At 35.5% G+C, this 11,423-nt stretch overlaps 1 pseudogene; it reads left to right on the top strand.

The window, feature by feature from the left end:
* The first annotated feature begins 6,389 nt into the window (after positions 1-6,389).
* Positions 6,390-6,790, top strand: LOC6637650 (annotated as a pseudogene).
* Positions 6,791-11,423: the final 4,633 nt, after the last annotated feature.

The raw sequence follows: 11,423 nt of genomic DNA, 5'->3' as shown, positions 1-11,423 counted from the left end.
TTACGCAAGGGATATAATCATAAGATATCTTTGCAGTAAGAACACTGTACTATATTTTCATAATGAACAAGATTTTCCCATATTCCAACAAGCTTTTATCGAAATAATACAACCAAACGCAAATACAAAAACCTCGAAATCTAGCATTAAGTTAGAGGACCTTCAAACGTTTGCACAATTTAAAGAAATAATCCTAAAACAACATAAAGAATTATTACATCCAGGAATCGAAAAAACGATTAATTTGTTTAAAGAAAAATATTATTTTCCCGATTTTCAAAACCTAATTCAAAACATTATTAATGAATGCTCAGTATGCAATATCGCAAAGACAGAAAATAGAAATACAAAACTAACTTTTGAAATAACACCAGAACTTTTTAATATCAGAGAAAAATACGTCATGGACTTTTACATGATCGACAATTTACAATTCCTCTCATGCATTGACATTTACTCGAAATTTGCAACACTTGTAGAAGTAAAGTCTAGAGATTGGTTAGAAACCAAGAGAGCAATTATGAAAGTATTCACTGAAATGGGCAAACCGATAGAAATAAAATCAGACAAAGATTCAGCATTTCTGTGTATAGCACTAAAAAATTGGCTACAAGAAGAAAATGTAAAGTTAGAAATCACATCAAGTAAAAACGGCATCTCAGATGTAGAAAGATTCCATAAAACAGTAAATGAAAAACTCAGAATTATAAATAGTGAAAATGACATCGAAGATAAATTACTTAAATTTGAAAAAATTCTCTACGTATACAACCATAAGACGAGACATAAAACAACTAACCGAACACCAGCGGACATTTTTATCTATGCAGGATCCCCCGACTATAATACCCAAACAAGAAAAATACATCAAATAAACAATTTAAACGAAGATAGACACGACTTCGAAATCGACACTAGATTTAAACAAGCACCACTAGTAAAGTCAAAAACGACAAATCCATTCAAAAAGACAGGAGAAATAAATCAGTTAGACGAGAAACATTTTGAAGAAAGAAATAGAGGACAAAAAGTTACACACTACAAATCAAAATTCAAGAAGAAAAAGAAAGTTAATAAAAGCAAATACGACAATTAATTAATTACAGGTCAACAACTCAAGATGACTTTTTTATACATCATGCTATTCTTAACATTAAAATCAACATGCAGTCAATCCATTGACATAAACCCAGTAAAAGCACCAAACGGTTACTTAATATTTAAAACAGGAACCATGGATTTACCGACAAACTTTGAATATCATTATTTAAAAGTGAATTTAACTCTAATAGACATTACATATAATAATTTAATGCAACAAGCACAAGAATTTAAAAACCTAATCCATATTCAATACTTAACAGAAAAACTAAGTAGGGAAATTAATGGAATACACATTGTAAAACGTAACAAACGAGGACTAATTAACGGAATTGGTTCAATATACAAATATCTTTTTGGTACTCTTGATCAGGAAGATAAAGATGAATTAGAAGAAAAAATAAATAATCTTGAAAGCAATAGCGTACAAGCAAACGAACTAAATTACGTAATAGACACTGTTAATAAAGGTTTAGAAGTAATAAACAGCCTCAGGGAAGAAAAAGAAAAAGAAGTAAGATTAGAAGTCCTAATCTTTAATTTGAGCATTTCACAGAATACATTGAAGACATAGAAATGGGCATGCAGCTCACTAGATTAGGAATTTTCAACCCAAAACTTTTAAAACATAATCACTTAAGTCATGTTAATTCGGAAAAACTATTGAATACAAAAACTTCCACCTGGCTTAAACCAAGTTCAAACGAGATATTTATCATTTCAAACATTCCTCAAGAAGTAATAAAAACCCCTATCTTTGAGATACTTCCTTATCCAGACGAGAATAAAAATATTTTGACAGAAAATTCATACGATAAATACTATTTTAATAACAACACTTTGTTCAATAAAAACACAAAACAAATAGAAACTAACGAATGTATAATAGGCATTTTAAATCAAATCCCAACCACTTGTAAATACACTAAGACATATAAGAATTTTCAAACTAATTACATTGAACCAAACATAATTGTAACATGGAATCTACCAAAAACTAAACTTAATCAAAATTGCGTAAACAACGAATTAATAATAGAAGGCAATAACATAATAAAAATTTACGATTGTGCCTTACAACTAAACGAAATATCAATAATAAACTCATTACTTGACTATAGCCAAAGCATTTATGTAACAAACAATATCACCAGGCTAGAACCTATTTCCTTTATCCAAACAAAAGAGATAATTAATGAACATACGAAATATTATACTGCATTTCAAACTATTACATTAACCACTTTTATACTTACTATAATAAGTTTGATTACATACTTAATCTATAAGTTTAAGGCAATGCCACAAAAATTAATTATTAAGCATTTCCGATCAAATAACAATCGTGGTCCCACAGGCATAACCGAAACCCCAATTGTTGAAAAAATCGAGTCCCAAATTATAAACAAAATTGATACTCCAATATTTACAGCTGAGAAAAACCCCTCGCTATATCCCAATGTATCCGCCTGAGGACAGGCTATTTTCTTTAGGATGGGGGAGTCATATATCCGACTCCAATACCCAATAACATATAAATATTTCGGCCCCTAAAAATCATAACGTAAACAATTGTCCCCCTCAAAACCAAAGCGTATGAACGCTAATCCATAAAAATTAACATAAACAATCGAACACTTGAAGTAATAATTGTCCCCCTCAAAACCAAAGCGTATGAACGCTAATCCATAAAAACTAACATAAACAATTGAACACTTGAAATAATAATTGTCCCCCTAACAACCAAAGGCGTGAGAACGCTAACTCAGCACTTAAAATCGGACCAATCAAATCGTCGAAATATCAACCACGCCACCAAAGGGCTCCCAAATTTAGCTATAAATATAACCATAAGACATTTTTGTACTCAGTTCTAAGTTTTCTTTCAAATAATAAAGTACGTTACTTAACTCACGAAAAATATCTTTTTTTCCTTATCGAGAAAATCGAATATTTAATTATATTAAGTTCGTTTGTTTCCGAAAGAGATATTAAGAATTAATTAAATTAGGAAATGAATCCTGCCTTGTTCATAAGTTTTGAAATTAATAAAACTATTGTTCTTTGAAATGAACTCCCTATAATCGTTAAATTTTGGGGAACCATGCAACCGACTGAGAGATAAAAAGAGGCCGTAAGACATGTTGGAGGGATCCTCAAATTCAGACGTGGCCCGAGGATCATGGTAGGGTGGGCATTCACATGATAGGCCTATAGGATATCATGACATAAACCAACATGTGTGCCTCCTGATACTACATAGTTTAACGTGTTCTTGTTTCTGGTCTCCTCAGGCCTTCTTTCTTTCTTCTTATCCCTTGGTGTCCTTAAGTACGCGAATTTAAAATTTTACGTCTGTTTCGAATGTGAGTTACTATAGTTCTGGCTAATCTCTATCGTGTAACCCACTCCCAGCCGACCTGACCCTAGCCGAACCTATCGCGTACTCGGCCAACACTATGAACGAACATCTGCTCAACACTCCTTGTGATGTTCAACGTTACATGCAACAAAGTATACTAAGTACATACTTTAATTTGTTACTTCTATATATGTATAATGAAACTAAGATCTTCATAACCTTTGGAGAACGAATCAAATTAAAATAAAAAACCAGAAGGCCGGGGCTAACTTCGACCGCGTCAAAGTTTGTATACCCTTGCAACTTTTATGGTAGCTCTTTCCTTAGCCATCAAAGTGGAAAAACGTTCGAGCTAAAAAAGCTAATGTTTGCGAAAGAACGGCCAACAATCTTAGCATAGGAAAAAACTAATTGTAAGATATTGATCAAAGTCACTGTTTTCCACCGATTGTTCATATGGGAGCTAAATGATATAGTAACCCGATCTTTATCAAATTCGGCATAGTCATTAACAGATATATTAAACTAACAAATGTTTAATTTGAAAGCAATCACGTCAAAAGTAACGAAGTTATTGACAAAAGTCACTGTTTTCGAAAGATCGTTCCTATGGGAGCTATATGATAGTCACCCGATCTTGATCAAATTTGGCATAGTCGTTTATATGTGTAATTAACTCACCAAAATTAAATTTCACGACAATAGTTCAGAAAATAACGAAGTTATTAAGAAAAGTCACTGTTCGTGACTTTGCCATTTGTATGGGAGCTATATGATATAGTGATCCGATCCGGCTGAATCCGAGATATACAACGCCTGCTGTATATACAAGCCTACATGCAAAATTTCAGCTCTGTAGCTCCAACGGTCGAGGAGGAGTTTGCGTTGATCCAGACGGACGGACGGACGGACATGGCTATTTGAACTCGTCTCGTCGTGCTGATCAAGAATATATATACTTTATATGGTCGGAAATGCTTCCTTCTATGCGTTGCGCACTTCTGACCAAAATTAATACACCCTTTTTGCAAGGGTATAATTATATGGATATTATACCCATCTATCAGGCCATATGAAACCTTTGTGTAAGGATAAGATGTGGTGATACCTGTAAGCAGATTCAATCACTTTTGCTGTATGAAATTTGTATAAAATTCAGATTTACTTATGGGTAAAAGCTAAAGATCTTAGGCAAAGAGGTATGAGACATACCAGTTGTAAGGATAATGAGTTTTGCAACGAAATAACTTCTGGAAACAATCATCTCGAAAGCTGCCAATGACAACAATAACGAAGATTGAAGCCATTATAACGACGTTATATATAGATCTTGGAATATTTTATGGAAAATAAAACGGGTAATTAATGAAAACTTAAGATCTGGATGAACATTTTTCAGATGTAGATGAATCGGCCGAGTTCCCATTCTTTGTAGTGCCCAATGTTTTGGATTGCAGCACAGTCGTTACGAGTTGAAAAAAAAAAGTTTTTCTCAATAGATTGTAAGGATACTAAGGAAAAACGAAGAAACGAAGCATTATCGATTAATCCTAGTCATCGTGGTAAAAATTGGGTGTCGTATCCGTTGGATCCAGTTATCCGCTCAATAATAGACTTCACGAGTTGACAAAATTCTAGCCATTGGACTAATTTTCTTGATGGAATTCATATAGTAAGGAAGATTTAAAGCCAAAATGGGGGATAACTTTAACTTACCCCATAGCTACCTGGCATTGACGCAAAATCGAAGCCAAATTTAAGGACAAGCTCTGGTGATACCAGTAAACAGATTTAATATTATTTGCTGAAACAGTTTTAATGAAACATTTATATTTTACACATACTTACATACATATGTAGGTAATGGATTACCTAATAGACTTACCCGTTAGGGTAAAAATTCGTTCTTGAAATGATTTAAGAAAAATGAAAAATCAAGATGTCCTAGAAATTCGATTTTCTAGGCAACAACAACATATTATCCTTATTACTAAATCACAAGGAAAAATCGGAAAAGAAATCCTCTTCTTATTGGTACAAGTTAGGAATTATTATCTTGTTTGCTGTAAGAAATTTATACACAATTCCCATTTACTTACTTTACTTCAGCAAGAAAAAGCTTATAGACATACCCGTTGAAAAAATAATTTATTTTTTGTTTCGATACGTTTTACGAATAATAAGAAAATTTAATGATTTACTGATTTACTTACGGTCTAGGCACAACCACAGCTGAACAAAGAATGAAAAAGTTAACAAATTTCTTAGGCACATGGAAAAATCAGCTGTCAAAATATTTGCATCGCCTACGATGATTTCCAAAAAAATAAGAGTGATGGGCATTTAACGATACCATAAGATATTGTGGTGTCGTCTTATTTCTAATTTTTATCGATATTTTCAATCGATAGTTTATCCACCGGCTGAACCCAACCCAACTTACTAGTGCTGGAAAAATAATATTTGCCTACCCGATACTTCCATCATTTGTTGATATATCACATCGATATATCGATATTTATATCAGAATTTGTAAGCTCACAAAAACTAAAAAATATCATTTCTAAAACCAAAGTTAACAAATTGCACATTTAAGTTAAAATTAAGATGAGTTTCAAACTTATACTCATAAATTACATAAAAAACTTTCGAAAAGAGTAAAACTGAAAAAACGCACAGTGATGAGCAAAAGTGAGTAATTTGCACCTATTTTCTGTCAATCTGAGTTCCGATAGGTCTAGTGATGGCAATATATCGAGCAGCAATCTGAATGGCAACATCGATCAGTTGTATTTTCTATATTTTTTTAATTAATCGATGAATTGATATTAGATTGATATTATTCCCAGCAATCAGTTATAGTTATACCTTTTATTGCTTTGTCACCTTTTGTCGAGAAAGAAGTTTAATCCGCAATTAAATTAACTCGATTTAATTTACAATGGAAGTTGACGAAGAAGAAATTGATGCTCTCGAGGCACCGTCCAGCAGCAATACAGGCGAGAAGAAACGTTTTGAGGTCAAGAAGTGGAATGCTGTAGCGCTTTGGGCTTGGGACATCGTTGTCGACAATTTTGCCATTTTCCGCAACCATATCATGGATCTGTGTATTGAATGCCAGGCGAATAAGGGATCGATAACCACCGAAGAGTGGTTCATCATGCCTTCCATTTCCATTGCATTTCACGTTGGCTGAAGACCCGTCAAGTTTGCCCCTTGGATAATCGTGAATGGGACTTTCAGAAATTTGGCCACTAGAGGAGTAATGGCAGCACTTGCACACACACACACACCGACATGTATATGTACAAACTGTCGTTCATATAAAGGATGAGCACAGAAACCAAGTGATTTAATATTTTAATAAATATAAATGCAGAAAAAAACAACAACAAATTGTGCAACTTTTTAGTAGTCGGAATTGTGGCAACCTGGAAAACCTTTTCTATTCCTCCAGCTAACGTGCTTTTTTTCCAATAGCAAAGTTAGACATTTTTTAGCTCAGATTTCAAAAAGAAATCCATAGAAAAGAAAACTAAATTATTTAGTTTAAATTTGACATTTAAAATTGTTGTTGGAGGGGAGACGTCATCGTTAAATTAGATTTGTATATATTAAAATTTCTTATATTATTTGTTTAAGATTATTGGAATTTCTACCACTGTATTTACATTAAGTTCTAAAAGCTTCTGTTACATGGCTCACGAAGAGCTTCTAACTCATGAAAACGAAATATAAAAATGACTTCTTTCTGGAATTCGAAGAGCAGAAGACTTATTTTTCCTTACCGCTTACCGCTCCACATGTCATTGAGCATTGGAGTTGTGTACCATCTGCAACTGGGCAGATCAAACATTGGCGACCGTGACAGGATCTTGCACTTCGCAAGTCCCAACATAAAAACTTAAAAACTATATAAAGTCGTTTATTCGTTCATTATATTGCATTCATCGTTACATCATCTTGGAAAGTCATCATTGGACTTTTCAGCTTACATCATCATCACATTCATCATTTGACTTCTTCATCATTACATAATCATCTTGGATAGTCGTCATAGGACTTCTTCATCATTGGCTTTTGCAAGACATATCATCGTGGATATTTACGTGGAGCCCTATCATAACCTAAGTCAACTTGAGAGTGTAAATTTACATTATCAATTTCCACTCAAATTTTGACTCAATTGCTACTCATTAGCGATCGTAAAGCTTTCACATGCTTTACACTCACATGTAAAACACTCGTAAGCTTTAACACGTGCTAAGTATTAAGCACAGCGGAGTAAGTACTCAAACTGTCATATAGACAAACGATCTACATATTAAAGCTCTCTTATTAAGCTCTTGAGTGAAACTTAATGCATTTGAGTGTTTTTATTAAAACTAAAACTAGTTTAGCTCACGTTTAATTCATTTCTAACTTGCTACATTTCGTTCGTTAAGGGCCCAAAATGTCTCCACCAAATGAAACGCAGCTTCTACCTCTCAGACAACAACGGAATCAACTGCAATCTAATATTCAAAGTTTAAGAGCTAGAATCGATCTTGAAAATGACCCTATTATATTATATTGTCAGTCTCAAATTGTTGAGTCGTATTTTAAACAGGCATTACAAGTTCTAACCAATATTGAGAAGCTAGATCCAGCAGACGCGAATCGGGCAGAGATAGAAAATCTTTTTATCGAAACAAAGGCACTCATATTACGGCGCATTGGCGCAAGTAAAAGGGAAAATCCAGAAGAACTTAGTTTCTTTAATTCATCGACTTATCATGGGGGACATCATAATCGGCTTCCATCCCTCAAATTACCTAAATTCGACGGCAAATATGGGGAATTCAAAAAATTCATTTACAAATATGGTACATGAAGACAACTCATTGTCCAATGTTGACAAATCTAACTGTTCAATGAAAGACGTTTCTTGAAGTTATTAAATGTTTATTTATTTATATATATATATAGGCACTAGCACATAAACCAGTGACTAAAGGTTGTCGCAACCAACACATAAATTGGGTGGACCTCGGAGTGAGATTACAAAGGTAGAGATGGGGGCCAAAGACACAGCGATGCACACCCGATGTAGCTACAATTGGTATCTGATCTTACTAAGAATAATGCATTTCTTTTATAGTACAAGATAGCGAGCTCACCAGTGCATAGTTCGACATAGTGTTAGGTCAGCAAAGTACGTTTTTATTGATTAACTAGGTCTTTATTGTTTACTGCTGACCATATCAGATCTACTTATGACTGATGAGCCATCGATATCTATAATCGGGTTACATACTTAATTGACATACATTTCTATTTGTTTTATATTATAATTGTCTTAATGTTAGCTTATTTTATATAATCAAAACACCAACATACTCCCGGCCGTTGAACACCTGTTCAACGTTATCCAACGTTGACCGCAAAATTGCTCGGTATGGGATTGACGATCCTCACGGTTGTCTGCTCTGGACCATTGTGTCTTGGGGGCTGTGAGCATCTTTTTATTCCATATACCATCACAAGAACCAATGGTATTGTTAGCGCTACCTTAGGAAACTATAACATGGTGAGCCGGCTGGCTGGGGTCTTCTGGCAATTTCCAGTTTTGCTTAGTTTCCAGTTTTCCTTGAATGTTGCTTAGTTCGTCGTAGCTTAGCTGCATCTTTGTGAATTGTGTTGTTGTTGGCGCTACTTTTGTTGGGCCAATGCTGAAGTTGCCAAATCGGACATATGACAATTTCATTGTGTCTGTCGTAGTTATACGGTGACCTGTTATTCGTATAGCAGAACTCCTAGCAGTACACGTCGGGTCTAGAGTTAACAATCCAGTCTTCTTAATAGTGACACCTTGTATATTATCGTCACAGGTCACTGCGAGTTCAATTGGTCTAGTGGTGGCAAAAAGCCACTGATTTTTTTGATACATGTCGTACCACATGAATGATCTGTTTGTGTGTTGTATTTGGCAAGTTGATGATTTTCTGTTTTTGAATAGCAGGAACTCACAGTTGCTATTAGCCGAAAACGTCGTTTGTTTATGAAAACAAATATATTGCTCGTTGTTGAGCTGATGGCATTGTTCCAAATCGGCTCTTGAGAGCCCAATGTATTGATTCTGTTCCTTGTTGACAGCAATGATGGGAATTTTAATGTTCATGATTATAATCCCATGAGTTCCAATTGCTGGAATGGGTACCAGGTTAAACAGTCGCACTGCCTGCATTGCCACTAATGGAAATGTGACCTTAAATATCACATGATTGTTTGCGATTGTGCCTTGTGCCTTCATTAAGCCATATAATTGCAAGACGTCGTTATCTGGAACTGGCAAATCCAAACCAAATGGAAGATGTCTCTTCAGTTGGTTCAGATGTTCCCGAAGCTGGCCTGGTGATAGTAGTAACGGGCTTATTTTGCTATGATGGGCATCTGTAAATACTCGGGAAACTTCGGTTTGAATTCGTTGCAAATTCCCTGCAATAACTGTCATCTGAGTAGTTAGCGTGATATACCATTGCAATGCCTTTACCACATTGTCCTGGACCTTGGTCATGTCGTTCATTTGTTGTTCCATTAGTTTCATCTGATTTTCAATTGTGGCTTCATCTCGCTTAATGATATTTATCGTTGAATCAATTACAGATGTCTGATTTTGCAGCAAGTTCAATAAGTAATCTTCATTTGATTTAACCTTTCGTATGGTGCCTGACATCTCTGTTGCATACTTTGAGTTCAGCACACCAAATAAGCCGTTCGCAATGTTCCCAATTATATCTAAAGGCGATCGTCGTTGGCGTTCTATGTGAAGGAGATCATTTCCTGCCCGTAGCTCTGAGTTGACATGCTCGAAGTGCCTCTGCATTGCGGTGCATGCCTCTGGAACCTTCATTAACACGCATATTTCTCCAACCTTTACTACTCCGTCTGAAAATGTCTTCAGGTCGGCCCAATATGGTTCGAGATCGTAGAATGCCACAATAGTCCAGTCAGACGTTGCCATCCTTCCTGTGCCAATACTTTCATAGTATATGCCTGGTTTGGGGTTGAATCGAGTTATATTAGTTCTTTGAGCAAATGCTATAGGCAATAACAACAGCATTAGGCAGATCGTCATTGCCAACTGTGGCAGACCGATTGATAAGCGTTTTTTTGTTTTTGGTTCTGCGTTGTCCTCGATACCAGGGTCTTTTTGGGAATTCGATTCTGTGTCATCTGCCTCGACTTTACGTTTTGTCGCCGTCTCTCTAAGCAAGGGGGCCAATTTATGGATAGCCCGCTTGTAGGTGCCTCTGGCTGTTTTAACGTCTACCACGCGGACGTATCCATCCAGGCCTGGATATAATTTAACAATTCGTCCAATTGGCCACTGCAAAATTGGCACATTATCCTCCTTTAGAATTACCATCATGCCTTCTTTGACATTGTTATATGGTTTTTTCCACTTGGATGTACCCTGCAATTCTTGTAGGTTCTCTTGAGACCATTGTGTCCAGAATGTATGCTCAGGCCGTTGCACTAATTCCCATTGCTCTGGAATCGATCGCTGTGTTATTGGCTCTGCATCTGGTTGGGCTACTAATAGTTCTCCAATCAATAGGTGGCCTGGGGTTAGAGCTGTTAAGTCGTTGGGATCGTCTGAGTTTGGCGTTAACGGACGAGAGTTCAGCACTGCTTCAACATTGACAATGATGGTAGACAGTTGTTCGAACGTTAAGTTTGCTGTCGATACGTTTTTCAACAGTAAATGCTTAGCGGACTTTACCGCAGCTTCCCATAATCCTCCGAAATGTGGAGACCGTGGTGGTATGAACTTAAATTGCACTTCTTTTTGATTGCAAAATTCCTTGATACTACCTGCTGCCGTTTCTGAGTGTATTGCATCGGTCAGTTCCTTAAGTTGGTTGTTTGCTCCAACAAAGTTTGTTGCATTATCGCAGTATAATGTCTGGCATCTTCC

This window comes from Drosophila willistoni, unplaced genomic scaffold (assembly GCF_018902025.1).
Source record: "Drosophila willistoni isolate 14030-0811.24 unplaced genomic scaffold, UCI_dwil_1.1 Seg323, whole genome shotgun sequence".
NCBI lineage: Eukaryota > Metazoa > Arthropoda > Insecta > Diptera > Drosophilidae > Drosophila > Drosophila willistoni.
This window is presented reverse-complemented; position numbering and strand designations above follow the sequence as displayed.